The sequence below is a fragment of the Ptychodera flava genome, chromosome 17 (assembly GCF_041260155.1).
Source record: "Ptychodera flava strain L36383 chromosome 17, AS_Pfla_20210202, whole genome shotgun sequence".
NCBI classification, from domain to species: Eukaryota; Metazoa; Hemichordata; class Enteropneusta; family Ptychoderidae; genus Ptychodera; species Ptychodera flava.
In genome coordinates, this window is record NC_091944.1 from 18,231,093 (window position 1) to 18,246,232 (window position 15,140).

General features: G+C 39.7%; 1 protein-coding gene across 2 annotated transcripts in view; it reads left to right on the plus strand.

Moving 5' to 3' along the window:
* LOC139115653 (protein FAM167A-like) overlaps positions 1-15,140 on the plus strand; it is a 33,183-nt gene continuing 18,043 nt past the window's right edge. Inside the window, exon 1 of one of the 2 annotated variants that reach the window (XM_070677939.1) lies at positions 1-208. The gene's annotated coding sequence lies outside the window, so the exon portion shown is untranslated. Of the gene's footprint in view, positions 209-14,565; positions 14,707-15,140 lie in introns of those variants that run through there. The other variant, XM_070677941.1, reaches the window with a different exon arrangement.

Genomic DNA, 15,140 nt, shown 5'->3' on the forward strand with positions numbered 1-15,140 from the left:
GGCCACTATTCGACCATCAGTAAGAGTCAGGAGCACGCTTGAACAATATGGAACCACGGTGACATGCATCTACAGCGTCTTGCGTGATTTTCACCGTCACCTCTAAGTGCTTTCTGTTACAAGGCGAGACACTTTTGCCGATCAACGCCACTGAGCCGTAATCTTCATCAGTAAAGCTTCCTTCATCTCTGATCTCGTCAGTCGAGAGGTAAGAATTATTTTCCAACTGTTTCAGAACAATTGACTCATTTGGTGTAAGAAAGTAGACAATCGCAATAAATTGGAATTTGACAGCTTGGGACGGACAGCGAAAGTGGTTAATTGCTGACGCCCAGCTGATAGCAGATCGTTTGAACAAAATGTTCGAAATTGTCGTTCATTGAAGAATATAGTTATAAGCCCATCTTGACGAGACCACGGTGGCAGTTTGAGTAATGCGTACTGTATTACAGCTTTAAGTTCTTTCTTTCTTCATTTTAAAGTTTTTACGGGCGCATGGAGAATTAAAACAAGCGCACAACGAACGAGACTGGCTGTATGAAAGTAGTACGCGCCTCGAAAGTGAAAGACAAACCTTTGCTCAACTTTCATCAGTGAAACCTTCAACCATTCTGTTATAACAAATCAAGAATTAAATTCAGGGGTCATTGTGCAAGCTGCGGCATCAGAGAAATCACCCGACACTTATCGATATTTCACATCCAAAATGGCCGCCATGATGCCTGTGTTAACTCAATACAGAAAACTAAAACTTTCGATTTTCGAAAACCTAAGACTGTAAAAAGTTTTCTTGCTCCACAAGCTTCAAAATGCCCACAATTGGAAGACCGAAAAAGATTTGTAAAAAGTTGCGAGTCTGAATGTCTATCCCCGCGCGCGAGGCGTTCTCGATTAGTATTTCGATTAGCTCACTGTACGAAAAGTCGCACTCATTCATGCTACGGTTACAACATAGAAACCGTGTGTATATGTGATATTCAAATATATACCTTCAGATTTTGTTATTAAACATTTGTTATTAAAAATTTGTCAATAGTTAATGCTTCTAGCGTTGTATTTGGGGTAGTTCAAATTAAAATTTCGGCGTCGTTTTGTTGTTGTTAGGGTTTGTCCATTCAAAACCATCGTTTACGGGAGGAGAGAGGTCAAACGTACTGAGTTTAGTTTGCAATGCGTGTTTTTAGTCCTCCGTCCCTAGAAATTAAATGCACTGACGTGACAGAAGTTAAAGATGTTACAGCAACAGTGTACACATGCAAAATTCCGCCTTCTTCATCCTAAAGCCAAACAAACAACACATTTAGGGGTTGAATGAACAGAATAGCAGAAATGTTCACATTACAAGGCGCGACCAGGTTGAAGGTACAAGGTTAAACAAGAAAATACGTCAAAAAATCGACCGGCCTTCACTTGCAAACATTGATCGCCTGAATGCGCAGACAGACAACAATATTACAATACAATGAAAGTTTTGTTTGGTTGCGGGTGTTTGTATGCCTCTGTGTTGAACCCTTAACAAGCAATACCCAGCTTTCGTTTGACTACGAGTTTCCAGATAGTACTGACCGCAAACATGCACCAGGAACGCGTCGAAATCCTGGTTGATTTCTCACCAGTTTTGTCGAAAAGACAGCAAGGCATCAACACCCTTGCTCTTTCCAGTAAAATACCTCAGGTTAATTGGGATGGAATATTGCAGTCTCGAAATTCCTTGAGATCAACCTAAAATGAGCTCAAGGAGAACTGAAAAGTCTTGGTGCATGGAAGGGTGGACCACATCATGGTCAACTCAAGGCTGGTTACAACGTAAGCCATGAGTTAGTTTGAATAGCTCGGTCTCCATTTCATTTTATCCACTGCAGATCTAGTCAATGCAAAATATAATCCTTAGACCTTCACTTTCTCTGTCAGGGGAAGTCACCTTTGAGACGGGACAAGACTTGAAGTCGATATTGATTATATTCCAAAGAGTCACCCCACCAATACTAATACCCGACTCAATCGGACACCGTTATCCTTGGTGCTCAACAATGATCGATCTGTTTTTGCAAAACCATTTGTATCTCGTTCTTGCCCCTGGGGCCCTGTTCGCTAATTCTTTTCTGCTAAAATAGCCTAAGATTGCGCATCCTTGAAGTTGAATGAAATAGGTGTGAAAGGCAACAGATTATGGCCAAGACAAAGGTGTATTTCTGCATTGAGAACATAGCCTTTGGGCTAAATGTTCCATACAGTTTTCCCAATCCTTTCCATTGATGGAACCATGGCTGTGACTTTGGATAATATTGTCATCATTTCTGTTCAACACAACATGTATATGTTCTGCTTCTTCTTTTTAATTTCCTAAACTATATCGAAATGTAGAATAATAGCCTTACCAACACAACGTACTGCTCACATATATATTATTTCTGGCGACCAAATTCTAGTCTAGACGAGAAATAGTTGTCAACATCAACAGTAATAGACATTACACGCATGCAGACCGTGTTAAGGTAGAAAGTGCCTCGGGTACAAATTCAAATTTCTACAAATTCCAACTGATCTACCACTTGTGGGGACTCATTTTAAAGCTCTTGGGGAAATAAAAACTCGCACCGTCTTAATTTTTCGAAAATACAAAATTTAATTTTTCCACTATAGAGTTTACACAGGAATGGCGGCCATTTTGAATTTCAAATATAACAAAATGTTGGGTAATTTGTTTCGCTAGTTCCAAACTTTGCATGGTGAACCCCAATTTTTTGTTGTTGATTTGATAAGAAAATGGTTGGAAGTTTCATTCAGGAAAGTTTGAGCAAAAGTTTAAGTCTTTCAGTTTCGAGGCGTATACTACCTTAACAGATTGGGTACAAAGTAGTTCGGCATAATTTGTGGAGGGCAAAGTAAAGAAATCGCATTTTACAAACAGAACGAAGATTATAAAACTACTTCAGGAGATACCACTATTGGAGATTTAAAGTAAACATGTCTGTAACTTGAATTGCCCAGGCACCGCATTACTATTTCCTGTGCCAACAGATATGTGCGCTCCCAGGCCGCTATTTTCATAAGTAACGTCACAACACACGTTTGGAATCTGACCTGAATAACGCAAGTCGTAGTGTTGTTTTCGCGAAGTGTGTGTTTTTGTTTGTACAGTGCAGTATGGCTTTATAATTTGTGATGGGGAGAGATAAAACCGACGATAGAGTGATTTAAAGTATGTAATTTTGTCTAATATTTGTCTCCCCTCATGACTACTTGTTTAATTTTTTCGTAACCTGTGGATAGGTACGAATGGACGGTTTTCGAAGTTGACTGATGTACACAGTATTAAAGTGCATTTTATCAGCTGCTTACATGTTGCACGCTGCGCAAAAGAATGAAATTTTCCCGCCTACTAATGAGCGAAAATTGCCCGCCTGATGCCCTTCACCCATCCACAGATAATATGAAACAGTACCAGCTCGCCCCGTCAAAAGTTCTCTCACAAACACCTTTCCTTCACAAACAACTTTATATGGTGCCTCTTTTAAGATATTAGACCCCAGATGGCGTCAGTAAGTACTGATCGATGATTTATGAACCAATACCGTTTTTGCTGATCTAAAAACCGATTACCCGTCAAGGTGAGATTTGTGAGTCAATCAGGCTTTCGCTCCGCTGCAGTAATTTGGCCGCCATGTAAGTGACAAATCCAATCCACTTTGATCAGAACCTGGTAAATCGACTTATTTGTGTCAAGCCCTAACAAAACTTGATCTGTCGACCTCCTCGAGTTGAGTCTTCGATGTCCTTGGTTGACTTCTCCGCTAGCCGCGTTTTTTTGCGCGCGTTCAAGTACTTTAACAACAGCTTACTGATAACTGTAAGAGTGGCGCGAAAACAAGCGACAATTATACGAAGTATCGCGTACGCGACCAGACTGCAAGAGAAAAATGTACCCAAATTTGATCGTATTTTGATAAGATTGCGTCATTGTAGTCAGAATTTATCGATGACTTGCGTGTGTAGTAATCTTTATGTCACCTTTCAAGCCATACTCAAGAAAAATAATGTTTCTTCGACCATTAGGGTAGCAATTTTCAGTCGCTATTATTTCACATGTGAATGGTTTTGCATCCATTCTGCAGGGCAAATGTGGAGAAAAATTATATATATATATATATATATATATATATATATATATATATATATATATATATATATATATATATATATATATATATATTAGGTACATATACGTAAAAACTAAGACTGGAGATGTCTAAAACGCATATCCCGACCGATTAAAATCTCGCTAATTTCCATTTTGTGCTATCTTTGCAGGTTATGTTTCGCATTATGAGCCCAACGCAGAATAAGGATCACTGAATTATGCATTACAGCGCTTATAATTCATATATAAAAGTCAAAAAGATAAAAATGGTGAGATAGGTCCGGTGTTTGGAAAAGATGTAAAATTATTACACCAATCCATCGATATGGGTTTTAACGAGGCGTAATATTAAACAATTATGTTTTAGAGAAGGCAGTTTGAAAAACTCACAAATTAACTTATCTGCAGAGACAATTTTTATCTGTATGCTATAGGAAGCAGTTAAAGCGTTACGCCCAACTTGACCAAAAGAAAGATCTGATTTTGTACAGTATGGTTCACAGAGGCGTTGCACAACTTTTTCTTACAATATTCTGCGAAGTGATATATCTGACAAAGAAATCCACAAACGGCTGTCCACTCCGGGTGAAGTAGAACTTGCTTTTGATGTGATCAGAATTAGGAAAAAAGCAAGAAACATGGTACATAAATGAAATGAAGTGGACAGGAAGATTATTGTAAATTACCACTAAACCATGTAGTCTATTCTCCGAAACTCGCTTTCTGATTGGACAATACTAAAGTACGTGGCAAATCCCCTCTATTAGAACGCTAGGACACGGGTAAAAGCATCGTACCGCCGTAAGTCGCCTTGCCCGAGCATTCTCGGCATCCAATAAGCCCATGATCCATTGCGTAAGTCAATAACGATTAACGGCACGACCTCGCTGGAGGTCAACCGGTGCGTATTTCCCGAGTAGGAGTGATAATTTCCAGAGAGAAGAATGAGACACAATTGGCATTTAAGGTATCAATAATAAAAGACTAATTTCTATCATGAAAAAATGGAACACTTGGAAGATGAAGCGAGTTTTATTCGACATTGGGGCTTTTTATTTTGATAAATCGTCTGTGGAAGAGCGACTAAATGCTCTGTTAAATCTTGTTTTCTGATTGCGCGGGCTTACATATAATCTGGGTGATGGCCATTTCTTGAGATTTGGTCTAACAAGGACGATTAGTGTTGAAAGGCTGCGCCGAAGAAATGTGCAGTTTCCGGCTTCAACCGAGTCCATGGGATTATATTGTCCACTCTTTCAGATTTAACTGAAACGCGACAAAGTAATTAGCGAAACGCATAAAAGTAGAACGTCCTAGAGATTTAAAGGAGCGGAAGATGCTTTATTTCGAGACGAAATTCCAAGACACCACGGCATACGCTGATTAAATTCACCTAGGTATTTAACCCAGGTCACTGTTGCTCAATAAACACCGTAATACAAGGAATGATATATAAAACATGGACGGAAAAATATTGATAAAAAATGAAAAGTAAAAATAAAATTATTTTGATGTATGCTTACTCATTCTAACCCCCTCACCTTATGTAAGACTGGTGAACTGTGAAGTTGGAGAGTTTTATCTTGGCCTGTCGGCTTCATTGCAGACATATTAAAATGATATGACCGAAGACTTGGTCCCTACGGTTATATCGATGATGTTTGATGTTTAGTTGCGGTGATCGGTTGAATGTTTGGTTAGCCAATCAATTAGCATGATTAGTCGGTTATTAAACTTTAAACTTTGTAACACAACAACAAAGATGTTTGATGCAGAAATTGGATCGACAAATTCAGAAGCCCAGGCTTGAACACAGCATACTATTAGACTCAAGTAATCTACATATACTTTTATATGATCACAGGTCCAGTAGGCAGAATTTGTGATGATTTTTTCCTATTATTATCATAAAAATAAATTATGAATATTAATAAATTATTAATATGAATGTTACAGAATATTAAAACTTTTTTACACACAATGTCGTCTAGTTTGTGTAGATGCCATCTGGAAACTCCATTGTTTGATAATTATGATTATGAATAAATTATGATTATGATTAATAAAGTCATATTTTACACATTGTAATGTGCTTATGTGAACAACCCTCTGGAAACCCTCATAAAGTTTCACAATCTATGCCAAAATATACAAGTGACACCATTGCCAGGTTTAGTCTACGGCGAGAGTTACCATTGCCCAGGTTCAGTCTACGGCGAGAGTTACTACACAGTGTATATAATGAGAAGGTAGCCAGCTCCACTCGACAGTAAACTGACATACCTATGAATTACCTCCGTTTTCTTCACTTCTGCATGTTGATTCTCAAAATTTCTCCCGGTGTTGGCAAGTCCATAAATCAGCCATCAAATCTACCTAGTTTTGGCCACTTAGACGGAAAATTTGTGAAGTTTGGGGCTGCGAGAAGGTATATATCGCCAATGAAATGATGCTGCCTTAGCGGAATCGACAGCATCCGGGATCTTTTAGGGCCGTTTGCGAAATTTGAATGTAGCCGCCAAGCGGGGCCGAGGGCGGAGCCATGATTTAACGTTATTAGATATGCTGACATAATTGATCGTACGGCCAATGAACGCTCGTGACCTTTTTACACATGAAAGTTACACTTACACTGTACGATTACTTCATGGTCTGTCCAAGGATGGAGGTGCCTCAAGTCAACGGTCCAAGCTATGTATGTGTGATTACAAACGGATGACGGGTTGCAGATGCGTTTGTTTATGATAGATACCCTGTTGACATTGTGAAAATATGTCAAGTTCAGCGACTTGGCGAGGAGACCTCAAAACAGCGTACGTACGTACGCAGTCACCTTCCAATATGAACTTGTGATTTTCAGAGATTTACAATGGAAATACAGGCAGCGTTGACTGTCGTCTATTTTGCTGCCCAACAAAATATTAAAAACACAGTCACGGACGTGTTTTACAGACAAAGCACAGACAATGTACCTTGAAATCGATATCTTTTTTATTGAAAAGGCGTACGCGTGCTGGCGTTACGAGGACCTGTTACTTTTTTATGAATATGCTAGACAAATATATCCATGTCTAGCAAAAAATACTGAGAAAAAGTAAAATTTTAATAATATTATCAATAGTTTTATTACAGAGCTTCCGTCAACGCAAAATCCTGCGTATTTCAAGCATGTTATTACTTTGAAGTACGCAAAGTAAAATGACGTCTGCGTAATCCGATACGCATTAAAAAGCGCAGTCTCTGTAACAAAGACATGAGCACACGTAGTTTCCCTTCAATGTGAAGTTTATCCAGGACTATAAAAATAAATTGTTTGCAGATAAAAATGTTCTTAATTTAGTAATATTAATATTTTGTCCTACATCCTGTCAATCACGTTTTCCTTCAAGTCTGTACCAATAAAAATGTAACAAGTTCAATAGAGTTCGTCGTTATTGCAAAAAAAAATGGTTTTTTTTTCCGCTGCGCCCAATGCATACTTGTAAACCCTGAAGATCTCCTAGTCGAATATCAAGTTTAAGTTAATGCTACGCAAACTTAAAAATAATAGTTTTATGCCGGTCTGCAAACTTATTCCAGATTATTGCAAAATTGGCCATAATTGCAGCCGTGATTCCAGTCTCATCTGTCCCGCGTGAGCGCGTGGGTTCAGTACCCAAAACAGGATTACAAAATCGAAACGTAGCTGTCTAAGTGACAATGCCTGATCTAAATGATCTGATGGTGATAACCATGGAGGGCCCGAGACTAAGTGAACTTGACTTCAGAGCAGCGATGATAGGTCAAGGAGCGAAGGCAATAGTGGGAAGTTGTAGTCTAAATAATTAGGCCTAGTAAGAAATGAAAATCGTCGGCAGAAAATAGAATAGAACAAATTGTGAAACTAATATCAAAGAAAAAACATTGTCACTGATGTTCTTTATTGAACACTTTATTCATTGACTTTTGAACCGGTTTTCGATATCGCGTAGACAGCGGTTATATATAGGTACTTACATGTAGTCATGTTAATTTTGTACGCATTTTTGGTACATTTTACGCAAATAGAAAAACAATTTGCGGACAGCCTTACGCAGATTTGGAAATCCTAACCGAAGCTCTGCAGTTTTATCACACTCAGAAACTGAAGCGAGGACTTTCTGTCTTCGGGAAAAACAATTGACGCTACACACGGATGCAGCAGGGTCTATGGAAAAAACACTAAAATTTTGAAACGAGAACGGGCAAGAAAATGTCAGCACGTTTGTAAGCCTAGAAGTGTTTGTCGTGTTCCTTGCTATTCAAGGTATTTGTGGGTACGGTGTGCACATGGCGGAGGTTCTTCGGGAATAGGTGGATACCGTGGAAACCTAGCTGTGATATCGCAGCGGCGAACGCGTTCAAATCGAAGGTCACCGCCACGGTCAAATATCACAGCTAGTGGAAACATTTAATTGCTACGGATTAGTCGCTGATGAGTTTGGCGGAAGAGGGGCAGAGGAGTCGGTCACAGTTGATGACGGTGTGCTCACTGTCGTCGGAATTTCATCTGGACGTTTGTAATGGACGTACGTGATGACGGTGTCATCAAATAATATGGATAAGGTGTATATATTAAAATGCTGGCAAACACGATCGCAGCAATCTATATTGAGCTGCCTGCTGCGGTGTTTGTTCAGTTGATGCTGTCCCCGTTTCGCTGAAGCTACCACCTCCATTGATCGCATACCAAGTAAGCTGCTTTGGAGCAACCTTACAACTGCTATAAAGTTCGAAAAACACATCGTCCCACTAGAGAAATGAAACTCATTCCACGTTTTGATGTTGATCAGACACATGTACATTCGGGTCAACTGATGAGAGGTCTAATCAAAGGTCACGAGCGTTCATTGGCCGTACGATCAATTATGTCAGCATATCTAATAACGTTAAATCATGGCTCCGCCCTCGGCCCTGCTTGGCGGCTACATTCAAATTTCGCAAACGGCCCTAAAAGATCCCGGATGCTGTCGATTCCGCTAAGGCAGCATCATTTCATAGGCGATATATACCTTCTCGCAGCCCCAAACTTCACAAATTTTCCGTCTAAGTGGCCAAAACTAGGTAGATTTGATGGCTGATTTATGGACTTGCCAACACCGGGAGAAATTTTGAGAATCAACATGCAGAAGTGAAGAAAACGGAGGTAATTCATAGGTATGTCAGTTTACTGTCGAGTGGAGCTGGCTACCTTCTCATTATATACACTGTGTAGTAACTCTCGCCGTAGACTGAACCTGGGCAATGGTAACTCTCGCCGTAGACTAAACCTGGGCAATGGTGTCACTTGTATATTTTGGCATAGATTGTGAAACTTTATGAGGGTTTCCAGAGGGTTGTTCACATAAGCACATTACAATGTGTAAAATATGACTTTATTAATCATAATCATAATTTATTCATAATCATAATTATCAAAACAATGGAGTTTCCAGATGGCATCTACACAAACTAGACGACATTGTGTGTAAAAAAGTTTTAATATTCTGTAACATTCATATTAATAATTTATTAATATTCATAATTATTTTTTATGATAATAATAGGAAAAAATCATCACAAATTCTGCCTACTGGACCTGTGATATGATGTTAATTTTCGTAATGTATACCCTCATCATCATCAACGTCCAGGCTGCACAGAGCTACATCTTACTTTTTAAAGTCTGCATGAATAAAGCCCAAACAGTAATTGCGGCAGACGGCGGGTTTCTAGACGATGCCTCCTTGGCGGATTTTTTACATAACTGTGGATGGGAAACAGATCTTGGAGCGGTTCCAAATGGTGGACGTCCTGTGCGAACAGATACACTACAGATGAGAAATTTTGGTCGCACCAAATGGCAACAACTTCAGTTTCTTAGCGCTCTGACAGAGACTGATAAGCGACCACATAGTTCGAAAACTCAAGCTTAGACCGGTTCATGCCATATTCGATAATCATTGCATCTATCGCGCCACTTAGCGACAGTATCCAACGGCAACAGCCCTCACGGTGGTGAAGCAGACACGTCACTCGAAAACAGAGTCAAAATACGATTGTTATTGTGACAATATTCGAGATCGTTTAAGATTTACGCATCAGAGAAACTTAACTTGCAGGTTATACTAGGTACAGTTACGCATACCTAATTAAGTCATATTGCCAGTCATAACACGTATCGTATACATCTGCTTTAACATTAAACTTAACATTAAACATTAACATTACAGTTCAAATTAAAATGACCAGACTTTACATCCGTTCATACAATGGGTGTTGTCTATTCTTACCCCTGAATGTTTATTTGACATATCAATGCTCGAGCAAGAATAAAACGCTTTCCTCAAAGTAGATGGCTTTCGATTTTTGCTTTAACTTTCCTCAGGGAAAGTTTTAAGCAGAGAGAGAGAGAGAGAGAGAGAGAGAGAGAGAGAGAGAGAGAGAGAGAGAGAGAGAGAGATCGACTTGTTATAATATACAGCATATACAGTGATGGGTGTTTGTGTGTGCGTATGGTGTTAATATATATATATATATATATATATATATATATATATATATATATATATATATATATATATATATATAACCTTTTGCGTCAGTTAGTTAGTTCGACAGTAACTGCTCAAGTATAACGGATTCTACACAAGTCCACGTAATTATACTACAACGAGAAAGCAGCCCAACTGCCTCCGAATACGCCAGTTAATTTTGGATATCAAAGTTCGGAAATATCTGAACGTTTTAGAAATAGAGTTCACCAAGGACAAGCAACCTACAAAACATAGAACACCACGCCCTGGGTTCGTTTTGATTGAATACATTTGACGTCTGGTTTCAGTCCCTATCATCTTCTTTTCCGTTTGGCTCTTGGCTTTTCATTAACGTTTTTATTACGTTGTTAAAGCAACAAAACAACGCCGGGTATTTACTGTCCGTGTCGAGACAGCTATATGCGTTGGCGTAACTGGCCTGCATCCGGTGGGCCTGTTAAATATTGCACATTTTGCCTTCTAGCGCACATCTTGGAATAATCTTTCTGGATCAAAATCTTGCCAAATAACAATACTATATTTAGCTGTTATGCAAAAAAACTAAATTATATTAATAATAATTCTGAATTAATTATTTGGGACTTAAGCTTATTAAAAATAATGAACTCGATGATTAAAATATAAAACAACGACTAAAATTCGTATTTATACCAGGATCGGGAGATAGAACTGTTTAAAAAGTGACCTTGCTTTGGATGGAATACAAAAACCTTGGAATTGAATCGGAGTGAGTCAAACCACAGAAGTAATAATAAGTCACTGATATAAGTCTGTGTCATTGACCTACCATGCTCATTTCATAGTGAGCTTAGTTGTCAAGCAAATTATGTTAAAAATATGTTAGCACGTTTTTTCACATGACGAGACGTTTCCCCACAGAATTCTTTTACTTAAAAGATACATGGGTTATAGCATTAAAGTCACGTCATCCAAAGAGCATTAAAACCTGCAGGCTTTCTCATGAGGGTGGGGCGTTTCAAGTCGACGGTCTCCATAGCGAGTTTTGGCAAACTGAGATTATGACCAGCATAAGGGTCTCCAGGGTCTCTGGGGATACCGCCACGTGACCATCAAGTCTTTATGAAACAACGCGGTATAGACAATCCCACCGGCCTTTGGATCGTCCGAATACTTGAAAACCCTCTTCCTATACGACTTGGGTAATAATCTCAGTTCATAGACTGTAGAGAAAACAGGATGTTTCTCTGGGGTCTATGCTTACAGTTCTAATGCCAGAAACACTGAGTATGCGACGTGATTAATGCGCCTCGCGTGGGCTGAATGTGTAACTCGATCAAATGCATGTGTTAAATTAATTCGGTGAAAAAGACATTGAAAGCGTACAAAGTGTCGTTAGCTGCCCCAGTTAAACCCTCGGGTATGAGGACTTGAGATCCCGATAAGAAACTCACCCCATCCTGCTTTTTGTACTAGACGTTGCTTAAACACAACTCTCTTGACGGTATAGGTGAAATAACTGTACTCCAAACGTCATTTGACCCCAACAGCCAGTCACATGGTGATATTTATTTACCAGTTTAAACCCGAAGCTGTTCATCCATGAGTAGACGTCAGGCAACTGACTTGTCATCTCTAACGCCTCTGACACATCGTGTTTGCTGTTACAATATCAGATGTGCCGTGCATACATATGAAGTCATCTCTACGTGAGTCAAGGATGAGCGAGTCCCGAAGAATACTAATAAATAGTCTTTCCTGACATCAGAAAGCAAAGCGGTTCTAAAATCGCTCTTAAATCAAGCAAACATACCCTCTATAAAGAAAGCAAATTTGTATTTGATAAAAGTAGATGTTCAAAATGCCGACAGGCTTGCATCATGATACCGATGAAACGATGGTAGCTGAGAGGACACGTGGCGCATGCATTATCATTCAAAGTGATAACTTAATGACAATTACAACGAATAGGTACGTGCATCGATAGCATTAAATATTATCTTAAAGGTGCGTGGATGTATGGCGAGAAATGCAAACAACGTCATGTATATTAATCGATTGGAATATTTTTTGCAGTAGGAAGTGTCTTGTAATCTATTATCTTGACCGGTATGGCCACTTTGGTGATGTAAACTTGTGTCACAAAGGGGGATATTAAATCTGTACTTATTCGTTCATTTCCCAACGGACTAGCTATCTGCAGTGCGTCGACAATTGTAACATGTAGTCACTTGAACTGAAGAGTTAAACCAAATCCACAAAGCTATGCCAGGTCATTTTTGTCACACAATGGCGGTAATTTGAGAACAGAAGCACGTCCGTGGTGTAAAGAGCACCTGTATTGTGAATCCTGGTGAATCATTCACGGGTCAGAGTTGTACCTGGGACCGAGCATCAATCTCCTGATCTTATCTGGAATGTTTTTAAAATTATTGAATCGTTGTTTGTTGTATAAAAGGATGCGTGTTGGTCTCTGTCTCAAAGTAGTTACCGTCTATTGTTTTGTGCGTGATTTTTATTCAATACATACCGGTAATCTCACCAGAGCGGGTGGATTTCTACGTCGCTCGGCATCCGCTATGGCTTTACGGCTGTAGTGTCATGCAATGCTGGCATTTTAGGTGCACTCTCTTTTTTGTTTCTATGTTGACAAACGAGTCTTATCTCAGAAGCGCGTGCGAGTGAATGACAAGTGGACCCCAAGAAAAATACGTGATTTCTATGCCTAACGAGGAATGTTTCGCTGATGACTATCATATTGACAATATTTTGTTTATAAAATAGCGATGAGGTACGGTCATCTCAAAGAGGCACATTGGCAGTCAGCCAGCCAGAAAGACAGACAGACAGACAGACAGACAGGCAGACTGAGACGAATGTATACTTAGACAGGCAGACAGACAAGCAGATAAAGACAGCAAGAGACACATAGACGGTAGGTAGCACGGCAAATGGATGGATAGAGAGACAAATATAAAGGGTGGCATTATTCGTGTGTAATACTAATAGGTCGATGGACGTGTGGAGGAACGAAGAAAGGGGAAGACACCAGGTGACAACGCGAATGTCAATGAACACAGTTTACGATGGGGCTTTCGGTTTTGGGCACATGCCCTATAGTGCAAAGTGTAAGCCTGAGAATAGGCTGTCGAACAATAAGAGGTCTTGCAATGCATACAAATGACACTAAAATACGGGTATATAGATGTCAGAGTGCGTGGAAACTACAAAAACGTCCGTAGAATTTTCGCTTTTAGAAAGAATACATTTGTGGAAAAATCTTTAAACTGAGCAAAGATCGCCTTCGTTCCTTATCATAACGCTAATCTGAATTATTTCACCTTTTGATCCTCAAAACTTAGTACGTAGTACGCGATGTTCTCTGTGGAGCCAGTTTGTGTGATCAAGTAACTATTGGTGTGACAAAAAACTTCACAAAACAGTTCTGGTCATTTGAGCGTGTCTAGATAAGTCATTCACTGCCACGACAGAGGGGAACGAGGGCAGATTTAGACTAGGGTTTCAATCCAGGCCGATTATTTCGCCCACTAAGTCTAAAAATCCACCCACAACAAAGGTCTTTCAAACGGGGTAATTTTACCCGTTCCTCTTGGCGTCTGAAAAGAGTTCCTGGTACCACACGGGATCATTCAATATGCCTGACCTTGTCGCAGTGCAAAACAAAAAAATAACAAGTTTCTTTGGATGAACCTCAGCAACTGCAAAGAAGAAATCGATTTGAATTCGCTGTTTTATTGGCCACCAGCAATCGCAAACAAATTGATTTACAGACATAAGCGGGTGAGATAATCGTACACGTACCCTACTACAGGCTTCTAATAGTAGCTTTTACTACGTCACGAGGTCAGCCAAGGTCACCTTTACATCGTGAAAGGTGAGCACACACCAGAGACTATAGTCAGAGAGATTTAGAGAGCTGGGTTGTAGTTCTCGCGTTAGTTTGTGTACAGGCGTCAGTCCGGTATTGTCACGCACTGCCTCGAGTGTACAACCCACAACCGTCAGTTCCGTGTACGCCGAGAGTGGGGGAAGGTAAGCAAAAATTTTAAAAAACCGGTGTCGCAATAGCGTTTTTGTCTTGGTATTTGCAGGTACACAGATTATGTTGTAGGCTTACGCCTAACCTATCACGATACTACACAAAACCCCCCGCTGCCTTAGCCTGGAGGCAAAAAGCACCTATGGAGGCATCGAGCTTCAATGACAGCACATACAATATCCGAACGCATTTTCACTTCAGACCTACCGAGGCACCTTATACCGAATCAAAATCTCACATGGACATGCAATTCATCTTGACTAATAATTAGACTTGACGTGTTTCACCCCTCTGTATACAAAGTCGGATCTATGCAGGAAGTCGCCCGGGCACACGTAGTCTATCAGCTAAAGTACAGCGTAACGTTAGAAACAGAAGTGTAATATTTTGAAGTGTTAGAGCCTCATTCACTTAAGGATAAAATGGT